Below are 20,932 nucleotides of genomic sequence, written 5' to 3'. Positions count from 1 at the left end.
GAGTATGAATAAATTTAACCGTCCCCATTTGAAACAGCACAATGGCTTTTTGTGCCACAAACGGAACAAATTCAAATGTGTGTAGGAAGAACCGGCCTTCAAAACAGAGCTGCCTCAGTGGGGTCTCAGCTGAAAATAGAAGTCATTACATCAACTCATCAGCCCACAGACTGACTCGTTTCAGCGTGGCAGTAACGAGGCATCGCTCAACGGGTCATCAGACGCACAAGCAGAAACGCAGAGCGAGGATAGCGACCAGCTCTGAGCTCCCACCACAGAGGACAAATACTGGGATCAGCTTCAGAGCCTTCGATAAACAGGGTGATTCTGACCTTTCCAAACGTCAGATTCATTTCTTGTGTTCCACCCACTGAGACGTAACTGCACCAGTGAGATTTTTTATGCCTCCAGAGCAGAGCAAAGTTTGCATAACATTAATGTTGAATTCTCTCGCAGCTGCTCTATTCCCATATTGTTGCAATATATTAATAACTAACCTCGTATTGTGGATGAATAATCTCAGTTGTTCTCCTGACTGAAGTTTGGCCCGTGTATAGTATCCTGCTATGCGATTGCATTTGTCCCTGACCACCACAATCCCTCACGTTAACTTTTGTCGAGTGGAAAAAAAGTTGGCGTTCATCCTCCAGCTTCACTGTGCTAATGTTATGCTAACATAGCTGTGTGTTTAGTTTTCTGTCTTCATTTATGTTGGAAGTGATAGCAGAGCTGTACGTTTTAATTAGTTACAAAAATCTCTCAGTCAGGACATGGTATGAAATGTTTAGGTGGAAACTAGCAAGCTAACTTCCTGTTAACTTCTAACTCCGTTAAATTTAATAAATTCTGTTTTCATGGATGGCTGGATGTTAAACTTAATTGTTACACCCGATAAAGCAGCAACGCTGATGATTTTATTAAAGATGAAAGAATTTAGACCGTGTTCGTTTGACTTTGGGACCTGAAGTGGACGGAGTTTTGGACCCAGATTACTCCGCGAAGCTCCTCACTACAGCAGCCGTAATGCTCTGACGATCCATCAAGCAGTGCGGCTTACCAAAGTTGTACTAAAACATTTTTTAACAGATTTCTGCACGCCAAAATCTGTTCGAGGTCAGTAAGCACAACCAGAATTCATACACAAGGCACACTCTCGATTTTTGAGAAAAATAAAGGATTTTAAGTGTGCCTTATAGTGTGGCGAATACGTTATACAGAAGAAAAGAATATATCGTGATATATATCGTTACCGAACATGCTTCAAATTATATCGCGATATGAATTTTAGGCCATATTGCCCGGCCCTATTACCAGATAGAGACAGAAGTACAAAGATTATCTGCACTTGAGAGTAACGAACAAGGAAAACCTGTATTTCCTCACGTTCACAGGTTTTTACAGAAATAAAAATCTGCCTGCTGTTGTCAAAGCAGTTGCCGTGGCTCATTCACCGCCGTGGTGTGTAAATTTAACCAAACCGTCTCTCCCGATGACAGCCGAATTATTTTCAGAGTCTAAACCAAAGCAGTGAGTCAAAGACTAAATAAATCAGCGCGATACACAAAGGTCAACAGTACGTGAACACGCTTCAAGCTCTGAACGCAGACTTTGCTGCTCAGAATTCAAAGCTCTGTGCATGAACGTGCATGATCGAGGAAACAGCAGCGCAACAGCAAGACTGCACAACTTCACACATAACAGATCTCATGCATCCACACTCTGACAGTGAGACATACAGACACACACACGTCCTGCCTGCTTCTTACTGAAGGCATGGTGACACAGTTTAATATCTGCCTGCAGGAGGATAATAAAATCAAACATATTGAAGCCAGCCTCCTCCACTGCGTGCTTCTGATAACAAAACCACTTTGGCCATTAGATGGAAACTTTCAAATTCACTACAGGAAGAAACCATCCCTGATTTTAATCATCATATCTGATCATCTCTGTGCATCTCATCTTGATCGTTCATTAACGAGCTTCTCGAGAAGCATAACTGCCAGATAATTCAGGCACGATTAGACTCACTGAGTGAGTCCCAAACTACAATTTAAACCTCAGTTTGTACATGTCTCTGTGTTTTCTGAGGGGAAACAGCTGCCCTCTGTCTCAGCCTGTTTAACTAAAGGTCTGGAGGAACTACTAGTGATAGTACTACACTTCCATACTTAAATCACAGACGTGGAAGTGAATCCATTCATAGATCACGTTTACGTGTCTGTCTATGTTAATGTGACGCACATCTATTCTCCTCGTGATTCTGGTTCTATACAAATAAACTTTATTATTCTGAATATTATAAAGTGCAACATTCAAATGAACTTTAAACATGAAATAGAGAGCAGCTCTGACATCACAAGCTCAAGATTATCTGAGAAAATGAATTGGATTTAAAAAATAATACTGCTGGGAGTCCTCTAATCAATCCCTACATTCACATGTTCAGCATGGCTCTGCTCTCAGGTTAGAGCACCGCCGTCACCCCAGGACCTAACCACGCTGATCTCTTTGCACATTCATTAGAAAATTGTTTCAGACTGATGAGGCACTTGAGGAGCGCTTGGATTATCCCCGCAGATGCCTGAGCCACCGTGGAAGTGTGCGTCAGGTGCACTTGATTGAACTTGTGAGATGAATTTCTCTTCAATTAGAAAAAAAGGCATCCTGACCGTTTGTGCTCCGAGGATTCACAGATTTTATTTAATCATCAGCAGAGCTTTCCAATCAGGAAATGATTTAGGTCACATTTTCTGCTGCATCATCACCGAAAAACACTTTACTTATGGAAGATCTCTCAGTTTAGTCAGCACTCTTTGCTTTTCCAGACAAAGTCTTTTTATTGCCTCGTCTGCTTTGAAATTATTTGCTCCTAAAAAATCCATAAATAAACACCAATAAATCCACATACTGCCCAGTGGTCACTGAGGGAACCATAAACTAATTTTAAAAGAGGACATAGCTTCACGGGATGTAAATAACAGGAAGTTCCCTCCCTTCAGTTTCTCACCAGTAATGATTTTTATTTGGAAAGAATTGAGTATTTTTTATTTTTTATGACCTAAAACATCTGCCAGGTCACACATATCCCACTGTGACATCACAACATTCATATTCATGCTAATATATTAGCAGATGACAGTTTGATCTCCTGGGGAGCAGCATGCGGTGGGAACCATGTTCTCCTAAATCATCTCCTAATAGTGCCGCTTACAGGGTGCCTCAGTCCAATGCATGCAGATGGGAATGCTGCGAGGAATCCACCATGTAATGGATGCTGCTATGTCCACTCTGCATGGGTGCAGTATTCTTAATGTGGACATCCATCCAACCATTTAGCTGAACATCCAACCTGAGTGGGACCTCAGTCTATGCCGAGGTGTGCCAAGTACGGATTAGTTTCAGTTTTGGCTGCAGTCGGATCTCATGTTAAGTCCAGATTACCACTAACTTGCCTCAGTTCCTAAATCAACAGATCAATTAAAGCTCTTCATGCAATGAAGAAATGGCAACAGGAAACAGACTGGATGTTTGGAAACTCGTTTGCAGCTGCACGGAACAATGCTCTGAGTCCAGCAGCTGCTCACATCCCACAAAGCTTGTATTTTACCTGCTGCTCAGCTGCTCTTTTTTATATACCACAAATTTAGAGGAAATTGAGTTAAATGACTGCTGTCAAAAAGGGAAGTGAGATTGAAGCTCAGTCCACGAGCAATTAAAAAAAAAAGCTGACACAGAAACCTTACATTTCCAAATCACAGACAAAGCTGTAGATGTTCTCCTCTCTGAGGGATGAGCGCATCATCAGAGTGCTGTCATGCTAACCTGTTCACAACAATAACAACACTGATTCCAGGTTATCGTGTCTGCTTGAGTCTCTGTACGAGAGTTCAGGCTGAGTGCATTACGCTAACGGCACGCCGTTGTGTGTGTTTTTCCGTGGAGTCAGGTCCTCGGGTCTTATTGGTGCCACCTCAGCCGCCTGTTATTGACTGCTCACGCGGCACTGCCAGGATAAACCAATGAGTTCGCACCAAGCTCCCAAGCTAAAGTAAACAGTCGCACAGTTTGCAGATGCTTGTTCACAGACTGATGTTGGCATTTCACCAGCTCCGTCTCCTTTCCTGGCTCCTGCGGAGCTCAGGGACAGGCTATCCCCTAGCCACATCTCTCCTCTAACAGTCTGGAAGAAGCAGGTTTCGCTCCCACGGAATAGAAGTCCAGGCAGTGAACATGTGGAGGCATGGATGCGTCTTCCAGGCAAAGTGCAGCTAATCGATCCATCTGTTATGGATCCATTGTCTCTCCATCAAAGTTCTCTTTCTTTTTTCCTATTTGCCTTCGCTGGATTTCCTTTTTCCCCAAATGTATCCAAACTAGCTCAGCTCTCCACTCGCCTTGCCCTTTCCATTTCCATCACCTGTGGTGTGACTGAATCTCCACTTGAGCTGAAAGAGACCAACACCAACAAGCTCATCTGTGACAAAGTGCCAGCAGATCAGTGCAGACTCTGACAAGTACACAGGCCCCAGCTGCTCCCACTTACAATCAGAAAGTCCAAAAAAAATCTCATCTGTTACTCAAACATCTTCAGTGACCCAAAGAGGGTAAATGCTCCTCTTGTTTTCCATTGTGATGGATTTTTTGTTTCCACGCATAAGAAAAACAACAGAACGAGGCCTTCGATGACTCTGAGCACGTGGGTTGAGCACACATCTCCCTCGCCTCTCCAGCCTTTGGCACACTCAGAAAGAGTTTCTGCTCAGAGCTGGAGGGTTCGATGAGGAATAAGGCAGGTGGAGTCAGATTGAACCTGTGCCCGCCGTGGAGGTCGGCTTGCTCCAAACCAGGACATAGCAAAGAGGCGTTAGGTGGAGAAAAGTGACTGCAGCTGGAGCTTTAAAGAAGTTTTCCCTCCAGACTGTTGCACCGACCTTACAGAATATCATCTGTGGGATTAATAGCAAGACAAAACCAGAAAGCAATCAGGTTCTTCATGGCCCAGCAGGTGGGCAAACATATGCTACAGAATAATCAGAGCACACAACCCAGCAAACAATTTCATGAAGTCTGTTTCATGAAGTCTGGGAACAATCCACTTCAATGCAAAAACAAATATGCAATTATTCCCTCTATTCCTGAAAATCAGCTCCTATTCTAGAGCTGATCAGATAATAAAAAATAATGTCAATTTTATTGGTTTTTATTTTCAGATTACAGAACCTGTAATGTCAATAATAAGAATAATATGATAAGATATTCACGTGGCAGCAGCTCAGCGGTCAAGACGAGCTGCTGAAGTTCAGACTGAGCATCAGAAAGATGAAGAAAGAATATGGCATGGTTGTTGGTCTGAGTGTTTCACACACTGATCTCTAACCATCTCTGAGCTCAGAGGAAATATCCAGCCAGCATCATCTCTGTGGAAGGAAATGACTGGCTGACCACACCGGTGTCACTGCTGTCAGTAAGAACAGGAAACTGAGGCTATGGCTCACACAGACTCTCAAACCTGGACAACATAAGCTAGGGAAGCGTCTCCTGGTCTGACGAGTTTAAAGCATGGATCCATCCTGCCTGTATCCGTGTTCAGCCTGCTGCTGCTGCTGAGCATCGTTTAAACTCCACAGCCTCTCCAAGTGCTGCCATTGACCACACCCATCATTTATGACCTCACTGCACCGCAGTATACAACAATTTGTCTCCATATGTGAAAGCTGAAAGTACTGAATAGCAGAAACTAGGTTTCCTTCGCTGAGTTTTCTCAGATCAAAAAGCAGACGACCACATTGTACACATGGCAGACTGCTGCGTAAAGAAGTGATGGGAAACTGCTCGTGAAGCACACTGTGCAGGAAGTGTGGTTTTATCACGGTGGAGTTTTTAGAAGCAAGACAACAAAGGTGATACAGAATTCGTGCTAATGTTTCAAATGTGATGCCTAATTTTGGTTCAGGGAAATTTAAAATGTGAGGGAACTTCTCACGAGCCTGTGAGATGTTTGCAGAGAGCGGGGGAATCTGCACCTTGTGTTTACGTCTTTGTGCAGGATGTGTTTACTGGTTCTTTAATTATTTCATGTTTCAGCTGTTTGCTGCTCATGGAAATGGTTTTGTGGGCTTTGAGCTGAGATTCTGATGTCTCTGTCAATGCCACACACGTCTATATTTAAATAACACACAGCCCGTGGTCTATTTTCAGCGGTTGCTTTTAAAAAGTGTTCACAGAGAGACTGTTAACAGTTAGATCCTCCAGTTTAAAACACCGTCACAAACAGAAGTGTCCATGAAACTCAAATCCTGGATGGATGCCACATTCGGGTCAGGGGAACAGCAGACGGGCCTCGCTGTCTCAGCACACACAGACTCTCACCGTCTGTGTTGGTGCTCGCTGAGTCCAGCTTCTGATCGCCACAAACTAAAATATTTCTCCTGATCCCAGCGAGCATCCACAGCTCGCCACAGGCTGTCAGTTACAGCATGGACAGGGTCCCAGCTCCGTTCCCAGGTATACCTGCATTCCTCCTCCTCACCTGTCTGTCCTCTGCGGTCATGCCGTCTTCTCTCTCCTTTGGTTTTCCTGATCTAAATGAAAAAAAAGCTTTAGGGTACAGTAGTTTGGGCAGCACACTGTAACCTCCCTGAAAGTGAATTTATGATGTTTGTAACTGAGCTTAAGGAGGTTTTTAAATCCAGACTAAGACAACTACATCCATAAAGAAATAAACCCAATGAATTCATGCTGTATTGAGTGGATGATGTCAGCTGCTGTTTGTGCAGATGTTACAAGGTTTTGTTATTTTAGGACATTTATTTAGACGGCAGAGACTCGGCTGTATCAGGCTTCCTGGGTCGTTGACCCCGTGTTTTACTGCGTTGGCCTTTTTTCTCTGTGCACTATGTTCAGTTCTACTTCCTGTGTCTTTAGTTCAGCTGTGTTCTCACGTGTTTCCATTCATCACCATTATCCAGTGTATTTCAGCCCTGAGTTTCCCTAACTTCTTTGTCTCATCATCATCGATTCCTCGTGTGGGTTTCCAGTCCAGCTCAGTCACTCAGTTCAGTTCATCCTGTCCTTATAATAAACACCGTGCTTGCTCTCAACTAGCCTGCGAGTCCTGCATTTGGTCCTCTCTTCCATTCCAACACACCTGAACGCGACAGGCCAGATGTTTCAGCCATGCATGAATCCAGATGTTTTTGTTTAGGGGAACAAATCAAAGATCAGCTGAACAATTTCAACTTTACAGCTTCAGACATGGCCAGGTCCTCGCTGCTTCCACAGAGACACAGCTCAGAGACCACCTTTCCTCTCCAGCCCAGTTTCTTACTTTATTACCTTCTTTAACATAACAGATATTTTAATCGTTGCTTCATGATTTGAACCCGACCCTGCATCATTTTATCTACTCACTCACTCACTCACTCACATTTTATTCTATTTTATGATGTAATTGGTTTTTAGTGAATTTCATTCATTTATTCTCAGTTTTGGGAAGGTTACTTTTACAATGTATTCCACTACAGATTACAGAATACATGCCCCAAAATGTATTTTGTAATGTATTCTGTTACGTTACTCAATGAGAGTAACGTATTCTGAATACTTTGGATTACTTAATATCATGCTTTTTACAACTACATGAATGTACTATTGCTGTGTGATTTATTACTATTACTGAAGGTCTGCGGCTCCGAACCGTAGTAAAGGGACCTCTGGCTAATACGTCGGGCTCCGTGTTGGGCTTGTAGCCGAAAAATAGCTTTACTTTGTTGTCTGGGTCAAGTTTGAGACAGAGAGAGGTGTTGAAAGGCTGCTCCAACTGAACTTCTTTTTTTTTTTTTTTTTTTTTTTTTTTTTTCTAAACAAAATCAGAAAGTTATAATAGCTGCCTTGTTTTCCTAAATAAGGAGGCTTGTGTTCATTAACAGAAAAGCAATGATCAGGAGACAACTAGACACTGGTCTTTTGGAGTGTTTTGGATATGTTTCCCTTTCAAAGGTAAAGAAATTACTGGAGCTCTAAAAAACAAACAAGCAAACAAACAAACAAAAACTATGAACATATGGGGAAAAGTTCTTTGTCTTCGTAAAATACAAAAACAACTTTGATATAATGATGGAAAGAACTGTTCAGAGTGAACTCATGTCTTGCATGTCATTATTATTTACCCACTTGCTGAGCATGACATGTGCAGATATGAAAGGGAATTCTGTGTACTAAAAATTAGACAAAAGCATCACATTTCACTGGATGATGGATCAGTAATAAACATATCGATACAAGAAACAGTCAAAGCTACCAAAGAGCTTTTGATGTTTAAAAAGGTAAAATATGTTTTAAATGACTGCAGCAAACATCTGATTTCATTCTCACTGAGTTGCATTTCACTTACTGGGCACCAGTCTATAGCCAGTGGGACCACAAAATAAGTAAAAAGAAGCATGTCTGTACAAAGCAGATGGTTATCTCCAGTTACATCTGTAAGTGTTTAGACAAAGATTTTTTTCTTTGTGTAATTTTGTCTCTCTACAACACCACAGTGGATTTTAAATCAAATAATCAATGCATGATTAAAGTGCAGATTTTCTCATTTTTAAAAGGTATTCCATTGAGTGTTTAGGAATTACAGCAGATTAATACATAGTAAACATGATTGTTTGTGAGTCTCACTGCCTGCAGTTATGTCTACAGTAACGGAAAAGAATGTGCTATTGAAATAAGATCAGGTCATTGGGCTGGCTATTGTATCATATTTCTTTGCCTTGAGTAACTCTTGTGTTTGCAGTATGCTTTAGCTCATTATCTATTAACCCAACCCTGGTTTCTAAATCCTTTTTCTACTCATGTGAATGTCTCTTGATTGTAGATCTCACCTCCTTAGGAGTGTTTCTGACTTGGTTAGATGTTGCAAAGGGGTTTTTCTTAACCAAGCAAAGATTTCGCAAGGTCCAACTGAACTTCTTGGTCATGTCCAAATTCATGGGCTGCATCCTCCTGAGGACCCGGCCTTCGCGGTCTACAAAACACTGAAAAAAGCCCAACAATAACATTTTTAGGTTGTCTAAGTGACTTATATATTACGTTTAACCCGGGAGTGTGCCGGGAGTTGTGCCGTTCTCGGCCGCATCAGTAACCCTCGAGCTCCCGGCTAGCTATCGAGCTGGTGGGTAGCAGACGTCTCCGAAAACGTCTGCTACCTGCTAAACGTGAAAATATGTTAAAAGTTTATTTTGTGACCCAGAAAGATTAGTATGAGTAATTTTAAAACTTAGTAGCAGCCGCCATTGTTGGAAACTGGAGTTTGGCTGGGCCGCGCTATGAATTCTGGGATATGGTAGGTCACGAAGGACACACCTGACCCATCCTTCAAATTCGGAGAAAAGGAGGACGCATTTGTCGGCTGCATTCGGAGGAGTCTACGAATTTGGACAGCCTTCGGCGCGTCACTGTGACGTAATCGGTCTACAAATGCGGCCTCAGGATGAATTTGGACATGACCATTGTTTCAGAGGAAAACACGAACACAGTGTTTAGTCGAGTCTTAATAGCTTACTTACAACTGGGCTCGTCAGGCACTCTTCTTGGCTGCAGTGGTTATTATTATATTTAGATGCTTCCAGCTCCCATTTCTGCTCGATTACAACTCGTACTTTCCCACTCTCCTTTTTCTCCCTCCTCGCGCTCACAGACACATAACGGGTATGGCAGTCCATTCTCTCTGCAGCACGGACTACACTGCCCATGAGGCTACATTCTTTAGGGCTATGCCTGTAGCATTCTGCCTATCCGGTTGTTAAGTCTGACGTCACTAGCCGTGTCTGGGCCTAAACTCCGCTGCAGGTCCATATATCAAACGATCACTATTGCATTACTGAGAGTTGAAAAACTGTCTAAAGTCTTTCATCTTTAATAAAATTATCAGCGTTCTGCTCTACCAGGTGTAACAATTGAGTTTAACATCCAGGCATCCATGAAAACGGAATTTATGACATTTAACAGAGTTAGAAGTTAGCAGGAAGTTAGCTCGCTAGCTTCTATCTAAATACAATATAGCATGTCCTGACTGCGGGATTTTGGAAACAAATTCAAACATACAGCTCTGCTATAACTTCCAACATAAATGAAGACAGAAAACTAAACAGCAGTGACGTTTGTAGGGTTACTGAAGTTTGGCTAGCTGGTATATAATGATGCGCTACGTGACCGCTAGCGACACAGCTATGTTAGCATAACATAAACAAGCTAACTTTTTTTCCACTCAATAAAAGTTAACGTGAGTGTTCTCGGTGGTCAGGAACAAATGTGATCGCATGGCAGGATGCTGTAAAAGGACCAAACTTCAGCCAGGAGAACAACTGAGATAATCCATCCACAATACGAGGTTAGTCATTCATATACTGCTGCATGGGCTGGGCTGTAGTTACATCCTAAGGTTTTAAAAACTGAGCTTAAATAAATGATTAGCGGTAATAAAAGCCGAGGGAGGTCAGCAGTGATCACTGACTGTTTTAGGAGCTTTTTGAGATTAAATAGAAGAAAATACATAACATTAAACATGTTAACAACACAAAAGCCATATTAAACGCAGACTACTTTAGTAGGATTTGTCACGTCATCACTTAACGACCGGATTAGCTTAGCACAACAACAACAACAAAAAGGCGCTCTCTCACCCAGGAAGCACACAGTCGCAGAGAGAGAGAGCGCGTCGCCCTGTAACCATGGCAACTGTAACGCTGCCTCCTGGAACAACAGAACATAGCTGTCAAACAAAACCCAAACAGTCCTGACCCGCCACAATATGAAACAGGAAAATACTGCCGTGTAATCCATTTATTTCAACAAAGTAACTGTATTCTAAATACCACCTTTTTAAACGGTAACTGTAACGGAATAAAGTTACTCATATTTTGTATTTTAAATACGTAACGGCAATACATGTTTTTTCTTTATTGGCTCTTACCGTACTTATTTAATTCACTGATATTTTGTGTTTGAATGGTCACATATTGATGTTTTTTCAGGATTTCTCCTTAAGTCTTATCAGCTTGTGAATAATGTGTGAAGCTCTTCGAACCTCGCTAACATGCATGAAACGTGCAGATAAAATCTGAATCGTTGATCTGAGCAGCCCTGCCATTTGATTCTGTTTGCTTTGATTTATGTGGGTCAGTTCATGAAAAAGGTCACCTGTGATGTCATAAAAGGTAAAACTGGAATTATTAAAGATTATTATTATTTATTAAAGATGACTCCAGCATTTGGCGACTGTCGGGAGGAAGAACTCCCGTGGAAAACCAGCACCAGCATATGATTATAGACTCTTGATCTTAATCCCATTGCTTCTATTGGAAACAGTATCATGTGACCATGTGACAATTTCAGGTCACTGTGTGTAACGCCACCTGACAAAAAGACAGGATTATTAAAAACCAATATGATATCTGTAAATGCAGATTATCATTAAGTTCGACTTTGTTGTGTCGTTGCTTCATCCTGTTTGTATGCTGCCCTTAGAATGTGACGGTAAACACTGTCCTCGCTGATCACTGCTGTACACCGTGATGTTTCCGGTAGCGTAACTCGTATGTGTGAGCTGAGCCGCACGCTGTGATTTGACCGTTTACGTTTCTGTGACTGAGACCCGATTCCAGCCTCTGTGACCAGCACACACACACACACACACACACACACACACACACACACACACACACACACACACACACTCATGCCATCGTGTAAACACGCCCCGCTCCAGGCTTCTCTTTTCTCATGTTCCCTTCCAAACTATTTATTAGACAGCAGCAGCTTCTGCCTCACTCTCAAAGCCAAATGTGAAATGAGAAAGCCCCGGAGAGCACTGCGCTGCACAATAGACCAAACTCAGCTTTTAACACAGAAACTCTGCATGTGGCTGTGTGACAGCCTCAAGATTAATGTTTGTGCTCATCAGGTTGTGATTTCATCAAATCAAATCAAATCACTTTTATTGTCACATCACATGTGCAGGTACATTGGTACATTACATGTGAGTGAAATTCTTGTGTGCGAGCTTCACAAGCAACAGAGTTGTGCAAAATACAATAATGTAAACAAGCAAAATACAAGAATGGCTACATCTGAAACTAATAAATATATGTACAATATATAATATCAGGCTACCTGTGCAGGTTTAAGCTTTTGGGGTTTTGCACAGACACATAACTCACAGCAAAACAGATCTACATTTCATTTCCATCTTTACGTGCACCAACTCTGAAATTTAGTTGCAGCATCTCTACGTTTTCCTCTATGCTGTCCACGAGAAGAGGAAGATGCTGAAATAGCTGCTCTTGCCCCCCGGATGCTGCCCTCTTTCTGCCAGTAAGACCCGGCGGTTATAAACAGTTGTCAGGGAGGAGTTTAAACAGCGGCTCCTCGCACACATTTAAACGGGCTACAGTACAACCATCTCATCACTCACATCATCTCTCACGAAAGGCTCGGATGTTTGTGATAAATAAATAGCGTGAAGCTCAGCGCTTGACTCCTGGCTTTTTTAGAGCCTCTGAGTAAACCGTCGGCTCAGTTTACACCAAATATGTCAGTTTTTAGCTTCCGGTGCTGCTGCTGTGTCACATAGTTTGAATTTTTTACGTTTCCTGCAGGAATTCATTGACGCTGCTTTGAAAAGAAAACAGCAAACAGCAGCTGACTGTGTGATAACATCCTTGACCGAACTTCCAGCTTCTCTGTTGCTCAGCGTTGCTCCAGACTCCTACACTACGCAGCCTCCACCCCCACTTGAGATCCATTTTGCTCTGCTCTGCTTGGTTTTTGGGGTGAATCTCAGCTCGCTGTCCTGAGAGAACAGAAATGGAGTGTGGATCACATCACCGCGTACGTGACAGGAGGAAGCTGCTCTCAAACCTCGCTTTAGGAAACACGATGGTGTCTCAGGCAGTCGTTTCTGACTCACAGCTAAAGACGCTTTACAGGAACAGGACAGGCTAATATTGATGTGTGCACATTAAATCAGTACACGCAACTTTAAGTGAGAATGAGCAGCAGGGTCTGTGCACCTGTGAAATCACAATCAGCACTCAGGAACCAGTGAGCATCCTAAATCACCCTCGGTGCACTCACAGTCCTAGTTCATCAATGACCGGAGCAGCACGCCCTCAAGTAAACCTTTACCACTGCTGAACAACAGTATCAGAATATCTGAGTCAAAGACAGCAGCATTGAAACACAAGCAAAAACAAAGACTAAAGAATCAAATCAGAAAAGAGAAAAAGAGTCAAAATTAAAGATGTTAAATCTGCAACAACAGCTGCTTTTTAAAATCACATACACACCTGTTCAATGATTTAAAAAGGACTTAAAGGCTTTTGAACCAAACAAAGGAATGACAGCTCTGAAGCTCCTGCGGCATCATTAAAGTGGACAGGAACAAGTCCCTCAGAGTCTCCGCCCACCCCCTAAAAATGGCAACAAGATCTACGACTTTCTTTTCTCACCATTCAAAGACGGCAAGGACAGTGTAAATCCAAACAGAAGCAGAATTATATCATGCTACTCAAAAAGCATCCACCTCAGGCTCTCCCAAAAAAAGCACTTAACGTGTGCAGATGGGGTGAGTCTGCCTACAGGAGGGAGGTTGAACGTCTGGTGTCCTGGTGCAGCCACAACAACCTGGTGCTGAATGCCCAGAAGACAGTGGAGATTATTGTGGACTTCAGGAAGCACACAGCACCACTCCCCCCCATCATCCTGACTGACACCCTCATCACCTCTGTGGACTCATTCCGCTTCCTGGGTACCACCATCATCCAGGACCTGAAGTGGGAGCATCACCTCCGTCATCAAGAAAGCCCAGCAGAGGATGTACTTTCTGAGGCAGCAGAAGAAATTCAACCTGCCAACACGGACGATGATGCAATTCTACACTGCAATCATCGAGTCCATCCTCACCTCCTCCATCACCGTGTGGTACGCTGGAGCCACTATCAGGGACAAACAGAGACTGCAGCATGTTGTGCGCTCTGCTGAGAAGGTAATTGGCTGCAGACTCCCATCTCTGCAGGACCTGTACACCTCCAGGACACTGGGGCGTGCAGCTCGGATCTCAGCTGACCCTTCTCACCCTGGACACAGTCTGTTTGACCTGCTCCCCTCAGGCAGGAGGCTCCGGTCCATTCGCACCAGAACCTCTCGCCATAAGAACAGTTTCTTCCCCTCTGCTGTTGGACTCATGAACAATAACCGTATGACTGTTCCCACCACTAACACATGACCCTACGCTGTGTTCACTGCATCATTCCATGTTTGGCACTGATCACCACCTGCACTCATGTATATATCTATCTACTTAGCACTTTTAATTCTTATTCTTATTTTTATTTATTTATTTATTTATTTTTTCATGTCTATTTAAGCGTAATTTATGACAGTATGTTCGCACTGAAGCACCGCAGCAATTTCCTAATGTTGTAAACCTGCTCAACATTTGGCAATAAAACCCTTTCTGATTCTGATTCTGTGTAAGAGACCCTGGCTGACCCATCACAGCAGTCACAAAGTGCTGTACACGAAGGATAAAAATAAATAAATAAATAAATAATAAAAAAGTAATGAATAGACAACATAAACAACACAAAAGGTTAAATGTAAAAAAAATTTTTTAAAAATGTAAAAAAAAAAAAAAAAAAAAAAGTAAAACGCATTGATCAACAGAAGGCTTTTTTAAATAGAAAAGTTTAGAACTGTTCTTTAAAGGATTCCACACAGTCAACCAAACATAGTGGTGGTGGTAGACTGCTCCACAGCCTTGGTGCCACAGACTGAAAGGCTCTGTCTTCAGTCGTCTTCAGTTGTGTACGGGGAACAACCAAGAAACTCTGAGTCTGTGAGCGAAGACAACGAGCAGCAGTGTATTTTGTAAGAAGCTTGGATAAATAATATGGGGCCTGGCCATTCAGTGCTCTGTGTGTTAAAACAAGAATTTAAAACAAATTCTAAAATCTGTTGCTAGCCAATGTAAAAAAATTATAAAATAGGAGTAATGTGAGCTTGCTTGCTAGAACGTGTCAGTAGCCTGGCCGCTGCATTTTGTATAGCTTGGAGGTGAGAAAGAGATGATTTGTCCAAGCTGGTAAACAGGGCATTACAATAATCTAAAGGCGATGACACAAATGCATGAACAATTTTTTCCAGTTCAGCTAAGGAGATCACATGTCGCAGTTTAGAAATGTCCTTAAATGAAAGAAACAGGAACGAGAAAAGATTTTACATGTGAGTCAAGGCCCAGAGAAGAATCAAATATTACTCCAAGATTTCGAATATTTGACTTGGCAGAAGGACAGAAAGAGGCAAGAACCTGACTGATTTTTGAATGTAGTTCAGGAGGAGCTACAATCATGTTCTCGGTCTTATTTGTGTTTAAAACAAGGTAACTGTTTGAAAAACAATCAGAGTTAAACACTGGACTAGGGTGGACAGCCTATGCAGCTGATGAGGCTGAGGACATATGCAGTTGAATCATCAGCATAGAAATGATACGAAATGTCACTAAAAGATTGAATAATGCCAGCTAAAGGAAGCATGTAAAAATAAAATAAAAACCCAAAACTGAGCCCTGTGGAACCCCGCAGGTTAAGGGGACAATGTTAGAGGCGAACCTGTCAGTCCTAACAGAAAAGGTCCTTTCTGATAAGTAGGAAAAAACAGTCTAAAGCAGATCCATATATACCAGCCAAAACCTTCAGTCTGTTAAGTAGGACTTTGTCGTCAGTGGTATCAAAGGCTGGACTGAGATCAAGCAAAATGATCACAGAACAATTCCCTGCATCAGAAGGGATTAACAGATCATTATAGACCCTTAAGAGAGCAGTCTCAGTGGAGTTCTGCTTTTGAAAGCCAGATTGAAAAGGGTCAACAATCTGTAATCTGCCTTAAGGACCTGAATTAATTTTCTACTATTTTTTCTAGTAATTTGCTTATAAATGGCAATTTTGAAATAGGCCGGTAATTACTAGTAGAGACTTACTACTAGGATTACTAGTAGGATCTACTAGGAATTGCATTATTGTATTAAACTCCTCACTGGAGGGGAGAGGGAGGGGAAACGGGGGGACAAAGGAGGGCTAGAACAACTGAGCTGTAGTGTTTTTTTACACTGTGCAATATTTGAAATATATTTTTTTTATATTCAACTGTGCAATAATCACTGTGCAATATACTCACTCAAATGTGCAATCCTATTTATCCATATGACATATTCTGTACTCTCAATGCAAACTAAGAGTGTGTAAAGACTTCCCCAACACATCCACCCTGACACTGCTGTTGATCATCTATGTGCAATATCTCAGTCTTACCATGTTCTGTGCAATATTTTTGGCTCATGTGCAATTATTTTGGTCCCAGTCTGTTTCAATGTTTCCTACGCATACACCATGTATATAGTTCCACTCACATATGTATACATATACACTGTTTTTTATTTTATTCTATTTATTTAATTATTTATTTATTTTCCGCCTTCGTTGTATATTGGTTTCTCTTCTTCTTACTTTAGCACCTTTGTGGTTCAGCTACCCAATTTCGCTGTGCAAGAAACTGCACAATGACAATAGAGCTCTAAGTCTATATGGCATATTTATGCTTATATCCTTACTCTCATTCCCCTTATTGTATCTGTAACATGCAACTTCTGTCGGTGCCGTGCTACTGGAAACTGAATTTCCCGGAGGAACCCACCCGAGGTATTAATAAAGTTTCATCTAATCTAATCTAATCTAATCTCATCTCATCTAAACATTGTGCAGTTACTGGACTTTAAAATGCCTCTTTATGGTCCAACTTCTTCTAGTTTCTTTTGCAAATTTAAAGCATAATGACATACACCAGTATGTCATTGTGCATTGTGAATATATTTGTCAGAGAGTGCAACACTGACCCTAACCTGCACTGGATGTTTGTAATACTGAATCTGATGCTAATAGTTAATACTGCTGCAGGTCTGAGTGGAGGTTCTGCCACCAGCAGCTGGCCTCCATCATACTCAGGACGTTGGTCCACTCATCGTCTTCTGGGATTTTTGTTGTCCTCCATATTAACCTGCTCTTTCTCTCTCTATCTCTCTCCTTTGATTTGTTCTAAGTGCTGATTGGTTGCTGAAGCTTGATGGATGTGTATAAAAGCACGGCACCTTGGTCCTTCTCTCCTGCTACATGATCTCCATCAGCACCGTCATGTTTCTGTTGATGCTGCGGTGGAGGGAGTTACCCACAGTACTGTTCTGGTTTCTTCTTCTTTGGTTTCCAGGTCGAGTTTAGGGCTCGTGATCTTCTTCATCTTTCGTTTGTTTTAGCCGGGCTCTTTTCTTTGGGAGTATTTTCAATGTTTCCATTATTTAAAGCAGCATTGTGGCATCTCATGTGCTGTGTTGCTTTGAGACAAAAATTTAGGGAGCGTAACAACTCAACTGAAAGAAAACAGACCCACTCCATGTCCTGGAGCCCGACACTGTGGATGCAGCGGGTAGCTGTGCTTATGATAAACTCCACATGAGTTTAATGAGTCAAAGTGGTGGCCCCTCCCACAGCTGCTGGGTCTTTCAATAATCACCACCTCTAATAAAAAGGAGTTGCTTATTAAGGAATCGACTAATCAAAGTCTGTTAATGACTGTTGCTTCTACTCTGCGTACATCGATACACAGTAAGGGACGCTCTTAGATCTGCTGTAGAGCAGATCTACCAGGTTTCTTTTTCACTGTGCAAAATTGACAAGACGTCTGACATCGAGTGGTTTGAATATCAATAAACAGCCAGAGCGATAACACATCAGCTGTGTTAATGAATGTCACAGCCACGATACAACATATGGAGGAAGCCCCCCAGCTCCTATCGCAGGGCCACAGTTTAGGTTTCACAGTTAATTACAGTCACTTTTATTGGCATCGTAAATCATCATTACTATTAACAACTGTGTGCCTTTTATGATTTCTCACCTCACAGTGAAGCTGATTTAGTTACTGCGTTTGTTCCTGTCTCACACATGAAACACGTAACCACTGCATCCAGAGCCCAGGAGGCTGAAAATACATCTCATCAACATGCAAATGTTGTAATTGATCAAAAGTATGATTTAAATCCAATTAATTATGCAGCTAGGCTCATAAGAGCTCTGCTGTCAGCCTGCCAGGTGTGAAGCTACAGCACAGGTGGAGGCAGACAGCGACCACGTCACAGAGACGACCGGCTATAGATCCTCAGCAAATGCTGTGTGTGTGTGTGTGTGTGTGTGTGTGTGTGTGTGTGTGTGTGTGTGTGTGTGTGTGTGTGTGTGTGTGTGTGTGTGTGTGTGTGTGTGTGAGGGAGAGATCCAGTTATTGATCCAACCTGCTGGACTCTTGCATTTGGTCATTCTGGTCACACAGATGGTAAACGGGTCACATTAAAGCTCTTCTTTAGACTTTAGCCACACTCACAGTACAGACACAGAGCTTCAGCAGCCACCGCGGACAGTGTTGTGCATTCACTAACTTTCCCACTTAGACGTGCAGACTGTTCAGATGACCACACACGTGCATGTTTATTTGTTAACAGCCTGTGTGTTATCCTCCATAAGGGCCTTCATAAAGTGTTTGTGAACCAACATCAGAGCTGAGAGAAAAACCCATCAGATTCATTATCGTGCAGTAGAGACACGAAACATAGTCGATATAAAGTGGACAGAGCTCGTCCATGCATGTTCTGACAGACAGCACAAACAGCCGGTGACAAAGAGAACAGCACCGAGCTGAACCAATCATGCGGCTGGGACAGAGCCAGAGAAAGAGCACAGGCGCTAACGTTTGGGCTGCTCCACACTTGAGTGTCAGTGTCATGCTCTTCTTCATTTACATGAGAACGATTCTTAAATAAGTACGTGTTTCCTGTTTGGCTCTATTTCAAACATTTGGAGACACAAAAATAACAATTTTAGTTTGACTTTTTTGTATTAATAATTATTTTATGTCTTTGATTTTTCTTTAAAATGCAGCTCTACATTTTATCGTGTTCAACTTCTGACAGAAGATAAAGATTTAAACCATTTAACCAGCAGTAAAAAGAAACCTTTATATTTATCAGAAACTTACTTACTTTACTTACTTACGTAATCAATTTACTTCATTATATTTATCGATAGTGATGTGAAAAATGTATAATGCTGCTGGCAATTTTATTTATTTAGCACATTTCATAATAGCAAGCTCAATGTGCTTAATGCAGAGGATGAAACCATAGAAACCTGTGTAGGTTGATTGTGCCTTAAGGCAGTGAAAACAGACAAAGAATTATAAAACAATTATTGAGTGCAGGGCCCAGTGAAAAACGTCTGTTTTTAAATGTATGCATATCCATGTGATGTCATGTCTGCTGTTATTTTTCATGCACTGACATATTTCTGGGGATCTGTAGCTGCAGTCTTATTCCCAGCTTTGCCGAGATTGTTGCACTCCTCTCGTTTGTCTGAATGTGACGACTTTTCTCTGAGATTAGAAATCAGACAACAATTCAAAGCTTCTTTTTTTTCAGGATTAAGAACTCTGACATGAAAGGAGTAAAAGTATAAAAGTACAGAAATTAGTAAGACAGTACAGTAAGAGTGTCAAATAAATGTACGTACACTAGTCCTTCCTACTAACTGCAGCAGCTGTTACAGCATCTGTACAAGTCGGGGAAATGACACCGACAACACTCGCTCTACTCACTCGGCATTGTGTTAAGATCATCAGCGCACTATATACGTATAGTTTGAGCCAAAGTTAATCTTCTACGAGTCATCCTAACACAACACAACAACTTACAGAATATCACAGAAAAGATCAGCTGCCATACTTCCACCACCACAGCATGACTCTCAATGCTTTGAGCACACTCGCTCAAACACCTAACACTCAGCGAGACGGAGCAGCGGCTGGAGCGCAAACATGTGGATGAGGTGGGTAGGGTCTCTGCTGCTGCGAGTCTACACTCTGCCCTCTGATGGACTAAAACCTCCCAACAAAGCTTAAAGTAAGAAGAGGAGCTGTTGAGGTGAAGACTCTTCGCTGGAAATGGCACAGTCTAATCACCATGAGGAGAAAAGGCTGAACACTGGAATAGGAAGGGAATCAGCCGGTCTGAGCCACAGCAGCTGACACTAACACTCCAAACCTGCACCTTTGATCGAGTCGTGCCAATCCCCTGCAGAGCCATAAACGTTACACAATAACGACGATAACAGCAGAGTGCGCAGAAGGAAAAACAGCCAAGTCCAAGTTTGACAAGAGTGAAGGAAGAGTCTGACTCTGCCTGCACACGGGGGTCCTTTAAAAATTGCCTCACACCCTCTGCTCATTCAACATGAAGAGTCTGCAGGTAGAAGCAGGTGAATGTGTCACCTCAGGATCAACCCAACACTCCCCAAATCACGCGAATCCAAACGGACCCACACTCAGAACCAACAATCAGGGACACGCAGTTCAGACGCGCTAACTTACAGGATCCGGTTCCGCTGCACTCACAGTCCGTTACCGATCAGTATCCGCAGACAGGTGAGTAATCCCCGCTGCGTGATCGCGTCTGCGTTTCACACGGAAACTCGCAGAAATCTGAGCATAACATCGCTCCACGGCCAAAGAGCTCCGACTCCCTCACACACGTCATCCCTGCGCGCTTCCTCCGTGCGCGCGCGGAGGTCACGGCAGAACACAGCGAGACGTTTCACTCACCGTTCCTGCGCGAGCATGTCACCACATCCCCACGGTCACTCTGCTCCACTCCGCGCTCACAGCCACGAGCACCGAGGAGCGCAGACCCGCGGGGACGCGCAGAAGGCGATGCGCGTCCGACGCAGAGAGCCGGAGAAAGGGCCAGACAGGTGGAGGAGGCGAGGGGGAAGCTGGAGAAGTGCGCGCA

The 20,932-nt window shown here is 42.6% G+C and overlaps 1 protein-coding gene across 1 annotated transcript in view; it reads right to left on the bottom strand.

The window, feature by feature from the left end:
• The window catches only part of htr4 (5-hydroxytryptamine receptor 4), a 195,408-nt gene extending 174,736 nt beyond the window's left edge, over window positions 1-20,672 (bottom strand). The window contains exon 1 of the mRNA XM_085360912.1: window positions 20,515-20,672. The gene's annotated coding sequence lies outside the window, so the exon portion shown is untranslated. The remainder of the gene's footprint in view (window positions 1-20,514) is intronic.
• Window positions 20,673-20,932: the final 260 nt, after the last annotated feature.

Source organism: Diplotaxodon limnothrissa, linkage group LG2, assembly GCF_057381915.1.
Source record: "Diplotaxodon limnothrissa isolate DT_005_m linkage group LG2, D_limnothrissa_male_GT1.1, whole genome shotgun sequence".
Taxonomy (NCBI): Eukaryota; Metazoa; Chordata; class Actinopteri; order Cichliformes; family Cichlidae; genus Diplotaxodon; species Diplotaxodon limnothrissa.
The sequence above is the reverse complement of the archived record's forward strand: the minus strand, read 5'-3'. Positions and strand labels throughout refer to the sequence as shown.